Source organism: Ovis canadensis, chromosome 19 (genome assembly GCF_042477335.2).
Source record: "Ovis canadensis isolate MfBH-ARS-UI-01 breed Bighorn chromosome 19, ARS-UI_OviCan_v2, whole genome shotgun sequence".
NCBI lineage: Eukaryota > Metazoa > Chordata > Mammalia > Artiodactyla > Bovidae > Ovis > Ovis canadensis.
In genome coordinates this window covers 20,365,353-20,375,429 of record NC_091263.1, presented here as the reverse complement: position 1 = coordinate 20,375,429, position 10,077 = coordinate 20,365,353, and the positions used below count along the sequence as shown (strand labels likewise).

The 10,077-nt window shown below is 51.5% G+C and overlaps 1 pseudogene; it reads left to right on the top strand.

Annotated features, from left to right (window-relative positions):
- Window positions 1-8,733: 8,733 nt before the first annotated feature.
- LOC138424791 (annexin A2-like) lies at window positions 8,734-9,761 on the top strand (annotated as a pseudogene).
- The last annotated feature ends 316 nt before the right edge of the window (window positions 9,762-10,077 follow it).

Below are 10,077 nucleotides of genomic sequence, written 5' to 3'. Positions count from 1 at the left end.
AGAGTGAGGCGCTAGTAAGGCCACCTCAGCAGGACTTGCAAGGAGGCACAAACCCCACCTGAGCACCTACTCAGGAGAGCGTGCTGAGGTGTCTGTGCACCTCCCTCAGAGCCTCACGGGTGAAAACATACAGGTCAGAGTCTATTACATATATATTTTTAGTACTGTTTGCTAATGTGATGGGCAGAAAATGAAATCTTGTCATTTGAGTTGCATTAGCAACTTTGATTATTGTAAAATGGAACATTTATTAGCATGTTTATTGACCATTTGTATTTCTCCCTTGCTCTTGACCTTTTCATGGTCTCCAATTTTTCCATTAGCCTCTCTCGGACCAGTTAAATTTAACTGTGTGTTTTAATGTGCCCCAGTCTTTAAAAGAAGAGACAGTTCAGAGCAGCACTGACTTCCAGTTCTGTAGAAAAGCAACCTGGGGAGCCCCACACTTCCCCTTCCCACAGGGAAATCAGAGCCTGTGTTCACTCCTCTCCCTCTAGGCTCTTTTCAGGTTTAACAAAACAACAGGAGGTAGAAGAAATCAACAGTCAAGGACAGGAAATGCTGAAGAAAAAAGGCAAAACCGCCACAGATCTTCAAGAAGGGAAAATGAGCTGCATGGAGGATGGGCCCGTCTTGTTGCCTTGTGGCTCCAGGAGCAGAAAGGGATGGACTCCTGTCATTCTGCAGAAAGGCAGGACCCCAGAGACAATTGCTTCCGCCTTTTAAGTGTAAGCTATTTGTACCCCCTCTCCCCAAGCAAGGCATCAAGGAGTTTCCCTGGTGGCTTAGATGGTAAAGAATCTGCCTCCAATGCAGGAGACCTGGGTTCGATCCCTAGGTTGGGAAGACCCCCTGGAGAAGGAAAGCAACTCACTCCAGTGTTCTTGCCTGGAGCCTCCCCATGGCCAGAGGAGCCTGGCAGGCTACAGGCCACAGGGTCGCAGAGTCAGACGCAACTGAGCACCTGAGCACACACAGCACATAGCACAAGGCATCAGGAAACAATTCCAGCATGGCCAACAGCATTCTCAGGTCCTGACTCAACAGCTTTAGAGAAAGGCCTTAAATTATTTTGGCATCAAAGCAAACTCAATTCCATCTCTCAACAGAGGATAGAAGAGCTGTGTGGCTACAGAGCTTTACAAGGGAGACCTAGGGTTTGAAGAATCCTGTAAAACAAAACGTCTGTTCCTCTCACCATTTCTCACCTTCAGAGAATTTCTGAGGCTTATGCAATGGAAGGTCAAGGGAACAAAACCTAGCTCACTGTCTTCCCTTGGTTCAGTCAGTATGATACGAGGGGTGGGTAGGAGAAGCCACACCATTGTGCTTATTTTACCTTTTGTCCCACAAAGTCTTTGAAATTCCCAAATCTTTCAAAATTCTCCCAACCCCACATAGATGATCACTTTGTTGAACACTAGTGAAGTGGAAGTGACAAGTGTTAGTCACTCAGTCTTGTCCAACTCTTTGCGATCCCGTGGGCTGGAGCCTGCCAGGCTCCTCTGTCCATGGAATTCTCCAGGCACTGGTACTCTCCAATAAATTAAGGTTGCAAGAAAGAAACCAGAATCCTTGGCTATTTTAGAAGCTTTCTGGAGCCTGTTTCCATGAGCTCTGGTTCCAGAAAATAATTAGCAGCAAATGGAAGTACCGCAGGAAAACCTGGGGGATACTGGGCAATGTCCATGGACCATTAACGAGGAACAGTTTCTTGGAAAAATGGAGCCAGCATCTTGTACCAGGTACATTTTTCTGCTTGACTTCTGGTTGGGTGCTTGGAAGAGATAAAATTAAAATTTGGTTTTCTTAGAGAAGGAGAGTCCCTATCACATAAGGAAGAAGGAATAGGATATTTCTGTGATCTTCTCTCTGCAGTCACGCCTGTTCAGCTGCTCCCCAAGCCACACTGTGTGGGGTCAAACAGTTTAGTGAATGTCTTTGTTGATTGTGGCTGCCGTAACAAACATCATAGACTAGGAATTTATTTTCTCACTATTATGGAGGCTGGAAGTCCAAGGTCAGTGCCAGCATGGTTGGGTTCCCACGAGAGCCCCCTTTCAGGTTTGATAGCCATCTTCTCACTGTGCCCCCACTTGGAAGAGAAGGTCGAGGGGAGAGATGGAGGGAGAGAGGGTGGTGGGGAGAGAGGGAGACAGACAGACAGAGACAGAGAGAGGGAGGGAGGGAGGAAGAGAAGGAGTGAGAGAGAGGAGGAAAGGAAGGAGAGAGGGAGAGAGAGAGGGAGGGAGAGAGAGGGAGAGTGGGGAGGGGAGGGAGGGAGAGAGTGAGGGGAGGGAGAGAGAGAGGGAGGGAGAGAGAGGGAGAGTGGGGAGGGGAGGGAGAGAGAGTGAGGGGAGGGAGAGAGGGAGGGAGGGAGAGAGAGGGAGAGTGGGGAGGGAGGGAGAGAGAGGGAGGGGAGGGAGAGAGGGAGGGGAGGGAGAGAGGGAGGCGGAGAGAGAGAGGGAGAGTGTGGAGGGGAGGGAGGGAGAGAGTGAGGGGAGGGAGAGAGAGAGGGAGGGAGAGAGAGGGAGAGTGGGGAGGGGAGGGAGAGAGAGTGAGGGGAGGGAGAGAGAGAGGGAGGGAGAGAGAGGGAGAGTGGGGAGGGGAGGGAGAGAGAGGGAGGGGAGGGAGAGAGGGAGGCGGAGAGAGAGAGGGAGGGGGAGAGAGTGGGGAGGGGAGGGAGAGAGAGAGGGAGGGAGAGAGAGTGGGGAGGGGAGGGAGAGAGAGAAGGAGGGTGGGGAGGAGGGAGAGAGAGAGTGAGGGGAGGGAGAGAGAGGGAGGGGAGGGAGAGAGAGAGAGGGGAGGGAGAGAGAGAGGGAGGGGAGGGAGAGAGAGAGGGAGGGAGAGAGAGAGAGAGAGTGGGGAGGGGAGGGAGAGAGAGAGGGAGGGAGAGAAAGTGGGGAGGGGAGGGAGAGAGAGAAGGAGGGTGGGGAGGAGGGAGAGAGAGAGTGAGGGGAGGGAGAGAGAGAGAGGGGAGGGAGAGAGAGAGAGGGGAGGGAGAGAGAGAGGGAGGGGAGGGAGAGAGAGAGGGAGGGAGAGAGAGGGAGAGTGGGGAGGGGAGGGAGAGAGGGGGAGGGGAGGGAGAGAGGGGGAGGGGAGGGAGAGAGGGAGGCGGAGAGAGAGAGGGAGAGTGTGGAGGGGAGGGAGGGAGAGAGTGAGGGGAGGGAGAGAGAGAGGGAGGGAGAGAGAGGGAGAGTGGGGAGGGGAGGGAGAGAGAGTGAGGGGAGGGAGAGAGGGAGGGGGAGAGAGTGGGGAGGGGAGGGAGAGAGAGAGGGAGGGAGAGAGAGTGGGGAGGGGAGGGAGAGAGAGAAGGAGGGTGGGGAGGAGGGAGAGAGAGAGTGAGGGGAGGGAGAGAGAGGGAGGGGAGGGAGAGAGAGAGAGGGAGGGAGAGAGAGAGGGAGGGGAGGGAGAGAGAGAGGGAGGGAGAGAGAGAGAGAGAGTGGGGAGGGGAGGGAGAGAGAGAGGGAGGGAGAGAGAGTGTGGAGGGGAGGGAGAGAGAGAAGGAGGGTGGGGAGGAGGGAGAGAGAGAGTGAGGGGAGGGAGAGAGAGAGAGGGGAGGGAGAGAGAGAGAGGGGAGGGAGAGAGAGAGGGAGGGGAGGGAGAGAGAGAGGGAGGGAGAGAGAGGGAGAGTGGGGAGGGGAGGGAGAGAGGGGGAGGGGAGGGAGAGAGGGGGAGGGGAGGGAGAGAGGGAGGCGGAGAGAGAGAGGGAGAGTGTGGAGGGGAGGGAGGGAGAGAGTGAGGGGAGGGAGAGAGAGAGGGAGGGAGAGAGAGGGAGAGTGGGGAGGGGAGGGAGAGAGAGTGAGGGGAGGGAGAGATAGAGGGAGGGAGAGAGAGGGAGAGTGGGGAGGGGAGGGAGATTGAGTGAGGGGAGGGAGAGAGAGAGGGAGGGAGAGAGAGGGAGAGTGGGGAGGGGAGGGAGAGAGAGTGAGGGGAGGGAGAGAGAGAGGGAGAGTGTGGAGGGGAGGGAGGGAGAGAGTGAGGGGAGGGAGAGAGAGAGGGAGGGAGAGAGAGGGAGAGTGGGGAGGGGAGGGAGAGAGAGTGAGGGGAGGGAGAGAGAGAGGAGGGAGAGAGAGGGAGAGTGGGGAGGGGAGGGAGAGAGAGGGAGGGGAGGGAGAGAGGGAGGCGGAGAGAGAGAGGGAGGGGGAGAGAGTGGGGAGGGGAGGGAGAGAGAGAAGGAGGGTGGGGAGGAGGGAGAGAGAGAGTGAGGGGAGGGAGAGAGAGGGAGGGGAGGGAGAGAGAGAGAGGGGAGGGAGAGAGAGAGGGAGGGGAGGGAGAGAGAGAGGGAGGGAGAGAGAGAGAGTGGGGAGGGGAGGGAGAGAGAGAGGGAGGGAGAGAGAGTGGGGAGGGGAGGGAGAGAGAGAGTGAGGGGAGGGAGAGAGAGGGAGGGAGGGAGAGAGAGAGAGGGGAGGGAGAGAGAGAGGGAGGGGAGGGAGAGAGAGAGGGAGGGAGAGAGAGAGAGAGAGTGGGGAGGGGAGGGAGAGAGAGAGGGAGGGAGAGAGAGTGGGGAGGGGAGGGAGAGAGAGAGGGAGGAGAGAGAGAGAGAGAGTGGGGAGGGGAGGGAGAGAGAGAGGGAGGGAGAGAGAGTGGGGAGGGGAGGGAGAGAGAGAAGGAGGGTGGGGAGGAGGGAGAGAGAGAGTGAGGGGAGGGAGAGAGAGAGAGGGGAGGGAGAGAGAGAGAGGGGAGGGAGAGAGAGAGGGAGGGGAGGGAGAGAGAGAGGGAGGGAGAGAGAGAGTGGGGAGGGGAGGGAGAGAGAGTGGGGAGGGGAGGGAGAGAGAGGGAGGGACAGAGAGAGAGAGGGAGGGAGAGAGAGAGAGGGAGAGAGAGGGAGGGAGAGAGGGAAGGAGGGAGAGAGAGGGAGGGAGAGAGAGTGGGAGAGTGGGGAGGGGAGGGAGAGAGGGAGGGAGAGAGAGTGGGAGAGTGGGGAGGGGAGGGAGAGAGGGAGGGAGAGGGAGAGAGGGAGGGAGGGAGAGAGAGGGAAGGAGGAGAGGGGAGGGAGAGAGAGTGAGGGGAGGGAGAGAGGGAAGGAGAGAGAGAGAGGGAGGGAGGGAGAGAGAGGGAGGGACAGAGAGAGAGAGGGAGGGAGAGAGAGGGAGGGAGAGAGAGGGAGAGAGAGGGAAGGTGGGGAGGGGAGAGGGAGGGAGGGAGGGCTTGATGTGTCTTTTCTTATAAGGGCACTAATCCCATCATGAGGCCCCACCCTCACGATCTCATTTAACCTAATTACCCCCTAAGCCCCACCTCCAAATACTAACACACTGAGCGTTAGGGCTTCAGCACAAATTCAACATGAAATTTTTCGGGAGTGGGACATAATCTCACGGTCCACAGCAGTGAAGCTGATGAAGACAGCGTTGAAGTCCTGATGTATCAATCATTCTCCTTTCGGGCCTTGCTCCTCCTCCTGTCCCGTCTCTGTGCCCACCATGTCTTGACTCCCCACGTGCAGGGTATGCCCTGAGGGGGAAACACTCTTCTGTACCTCGCCAGCTGAGACAAGAAGCTGCAGCGGTGGCATATCTCCTCACCATAAAAGTGGTGTTGGCTCTAATTTTGTAAGTTGTTACTATTTCTTTAGCATGCCTCATGCCCCACCGTGGTTCTGTGCCTTGAACCAAGCCAGTCTCTCTGGTGAACAAGATGACCAGGTCCTCCAGACCATCTTAGGAACCACTGGACCAGAAGAGAACAATTTTTTTTTCTCGGCAAATGGTCAAGTAATACATGTTAAAAATTTTGTGTGCGTATGTGCATGCTAAGTCACTTCAGTGACTTATAGTGCAATCCTATAGACTGTAGCCTACTAGGATCCTCTGTCCATGGGATTCTCCAGGCATGGATATTGGAATGGGTTGCCATGCGCTCCTTCAGGGGATCTTGCTGATCCAGGGATCAAACCCATGTCTCTTGAGTCTCTGGCATTGGCAGGTGGGTTCTTTACCACTTTGGCACCACCCGGGAAGCTGAAAGGTTTTGTGGATAATAACTAATCAATTCTGTCATCACACCATGATAGCAGCCATAGAAAATATGTAAACGATTACAGTATGGCTGTTTTCTAATAAAACATTATTTACAAAAAAAAAAAAAAAAAAGGCTGTGGGCCAATCTGGCCCAAGGCTCCTAGTTTCCAGCCTTGACTCCCTCTTGCCCTCTGTCCTGCTCCCTCTCTGCTCCCTCCTTCCCAACACTGAACAGTTAAGTATTTGTTTGATTGCCTTCATCTCCTCTGCTCTCTTGACTAGTGTCTTCGTCTCTGCCTTTAGATCTTACACATCTTCTGGTGAGAGTAGTTTAGATGACCCCTTATTGGAGTGAACCCATGATGGGATGGGAGCTGGCCCCCTTGTCTGTTGTGAGACAAAGGCCAGTCAGATAGAACAAGACAACGACTGCATGGTTTTCTCTCTGCTTTGGACTATTTCAGGAACTTGGATGCCCTTTTCAGTGCACTCCATCCCTGGGAAGAATCTGGAACCCATAGATCAGTGGCCATCAGTCTAGTCCTGGTTGCCAGGCACCTGTAGCTATGGTGATCTGCCAGACATCTCAGTTTAGATCTTGATTGTAAGAATCTCTGGGAGAGGAAGAAGATGACAGGTTTCTAACAGCTAGTTTACTCACTGAGCAAGACTAACCGTGGTGGCTGGACACCCCAGTCTCAGAAAGACATAGAGCCTTGCTCCACACATCAGCCGGGCTCCTGAGGGGTCTGTTGAGTGACGAGCAATCCGACAGGTGTTACTTCTCCCATAAGGAACTTCACTCCTGGAGCTCCATCCATCGCTACTTCTAAGGTCCTAGGCACCATGGTCCTTTGCACCAGATGGCGCCCCTGGTTCCCACCGCTGCCCTCCATGGCCACCATATTTCATCTCAGTCAAGCGGAGAATGTGATCCTTTGAAAGAAAAATGGAGCTTGATCTTTGCTCAAGATCCTGAGGCAGTTCCCCAGAGTAAAAGCCGCAGTCTTGACAAATACCTATAAGGCTTCTTCAACTCCTTCCTCCCTTTTGATTTTTAAATTTTACTTCATTTTTAGTGGAGTATAGTTGATTTACAATATTGCGTTAGTTTCAGTTATACAGCAAAGTGATTCAGGTGAGTTTTTCCCAGATTTTTTCCATTATAGATCATTACAAGATATCGAGCATAGTTCCCGGTGCTGTACAGTAAGTAGGTTGCCTCTTTTATATATAGTAGTGTGCATATGTTAATCCCAAGTTCCTAATGTATTCCCCCCACATTTCCCTTTGTGTGTTAATCACTCATTCGTGTCCGACTCTTTGAGACCCAAGGACTATAGACCACTAGGCTCTTCTGTCCATGGGATTTTGGAGTATGTAACCATTGCGTTCTACGGGGGACCTACCTGACCCAGAGATCAAACCCGGGTCTCTTGCATTGCAGGCAGACTCTTTACCGCCTGAGCCATCAGGGAAGCCCTCCTTTTCCCTGTGGTAACCATAAGTTTGTTTTCCAAGTCTGTGAATCTCTTTCTGTTCATTTGTGTCTTTTTTTTTTTTTTTAGAGTCTACATATAAGTGATAGCATATGATATTTGTCTTTCTCTGTCTGACTTTGCTCAGTGTGGTCTTCTCTAGGTCCATTGTACTGCTTTAGACCCACCCACTCCTCTTGCAGCTTTATCACTCTCCTCGCCCCTGGCTCCACAGCAGCCACATTCTACTTATCGTTACTGAAACTCAACAGTCAAGCCCTTCGCACCCTCTGCAAGATCTGTCCTTTGCTACTTTCAGGTCTCTGTCCAAATACCGTAACCTTATCAATGAAGCCTTCCCAACTCCGTCACCTAAAATAACACCCTCCCCCTACTACTCTGTCATGCTCTGAGCCCCTCATCCTGATGGGTTTTTCTCCAGTGCACTTATACTAGCATACTGTATGTTTCCTTATTTATCCATGGAGTATCTCACTTGTCCACTAGGAGGTAAAACTCCAGGAGGGCAAGGAAGTAATCTATTTGATCAAAAACTTTATTTCCAGGACCTACAACATTTAATTTAAAATTAATTAGAACACTAAATTAAAAATTTTATCTTCAGGACCTGTTATTTGATACATAACAAGTCCATATACACATATATACAAATAGGTGTCTGTGTATATATACCTACATATATCTATAATATATATAGGATTGGACAGAAAGTTCATTTGGGATTTTCCATATTGTCTTATAGAAAAAGGTGAATGAACTTTTTGGCAGACCCAGTATGTGTGTGTGTGTGTGTGTGTGTGTGTGTGTGTGCACGTGTGTGTATTTCAGTGAATGAGTGGGTGAATTCATGACTGATCAAAGTAACCTGTGGATTTTCTCTATGTCCCATACGTTTTTCTCTTGATAAATGGTGCACATGCGTGGATGCATCCTTTTTTAGGTAGATAGAAAGTAACTGGGACCATATAAAACTATAGGAGCATTAGTTCTGGTGAGAGAGGCAGAATAAATGACTTCCTATCCAAACACGATCTAGTTTTTATTTTTATGTTTTTCAGGACCTAGTTTTGTTTGGAGATTGTAAATCCTGGAGTAAGGTTCTTTCATATAACTGTGCTTTTTTACACTGCACTATATTTTACCTTAATTCTTTGCTCACAGACATGAATAAAATACTTATTAAACAGCAATAGGGAGTGAGCTGGGTTAACCTTCCCCAAGTATGCTTCATGGAACGTTAAATCTAGAGAGCACACTCTGCATCTGGGGACCCCGAGGGCATTGCCCCCAGCCCAGTTTCTTTCAAAATGTGTACAGTTCTTGAAATTCTGCGCAAGCTCACCTTGTGGGGTGATCACTTCAGACCTCTGAGTGCACATGAGTTAGTCAAAGCGTACACCAAATTTCATGCTGAGTGGCATGCTCTGAACATTGAGACAACCATCAAGACCAAAGGTGTGGATGAGGTCACCGCTGTCAACATCCTGACCAACCGCAGCAGTGAACAGAGACAGGAGATCACCTTCACCTACCAGCGAAGGGCCAAGAAGGAACTTGCATCAGCACTGAAGTCAGCCTTGTCTCTGCCGCCTGGAGGCAGTGATTTCGGGCCTATTGAAAACACCTGCTCTGTATGATGCTCCTGAGTTGAAAGTGTCCATGAAGGGAGTGGGGGTTGATGAGGACTCTCTCACTGAGATCGTCTGCTCAAGGACCAACCAGGAGCTGCAGGAAACCAACACAGTCTACGCAGAAGTCTACAAGACCGGTCTGGAGATGGGCATCGTTTCCAACACATCTGGTGACTTCCACAGGCTGATGGTTGCCCTCACAAAGGGCTGAAGGGCAGAGAATGGCTCTGTTGCTGATGATGAACTGACCGACCAGGACTCCCGCTATCTCCATGATGCTGGTGTGAAGAGGGAAGAAACTAATGTTCCCACGTGTACCAGCATCATGATTGAGTGGAGCGGGTGTCACTTCCTGAAGGTATTCAAAAGGTACCAGAGCTACAGCCCTTGTGACATGCTGCAGAGCATCAAGAAGGGGGTCAAAGGTGACCTGGAAAATGTTTTCCTGAACCTGGTCCAGTGCATTCAGAACAAGCCCCTGTATTTTGCTGACAGACGGTACGTCTCCATGAATGGCTAGGGCACTCGTGGTAAGGTCCTGATTAGAATCCCCGCAGTGACATGGACATGTTGAAAATAAGATCTGATTTCAAGTAAAGTTCGGCAAGTCCCTGTAATACTACATTCAGCAAGACACCAAGGACGACTACCAGAAAGCGCTGCTGTAACCTGCGTGGTGGGGGTGACTGAACCCCGCAACAGCCCGAACATCCAGGATGGCTGCTCCGTGCTCCAGCTAACAGTTCTACACAGTCAGCTTGGGCTAACAGCCCCCTGTGCCCATCCTTGGGAGGATGACGTTAGCACTGCCCACCCTACCCACTCTTTTGTTAGTTTAGATGCCTATACATCACCTGACTTTCCCATCTAGTCCCTCTTTATAGCCAAAGAAATGAACATTCCAAGAATTTGGAAGTGAAATCTATGATGTGAAACACTTTGTCTCTTGAGTACTGCGTTGTAAAGAGATAAATAAACAATTTT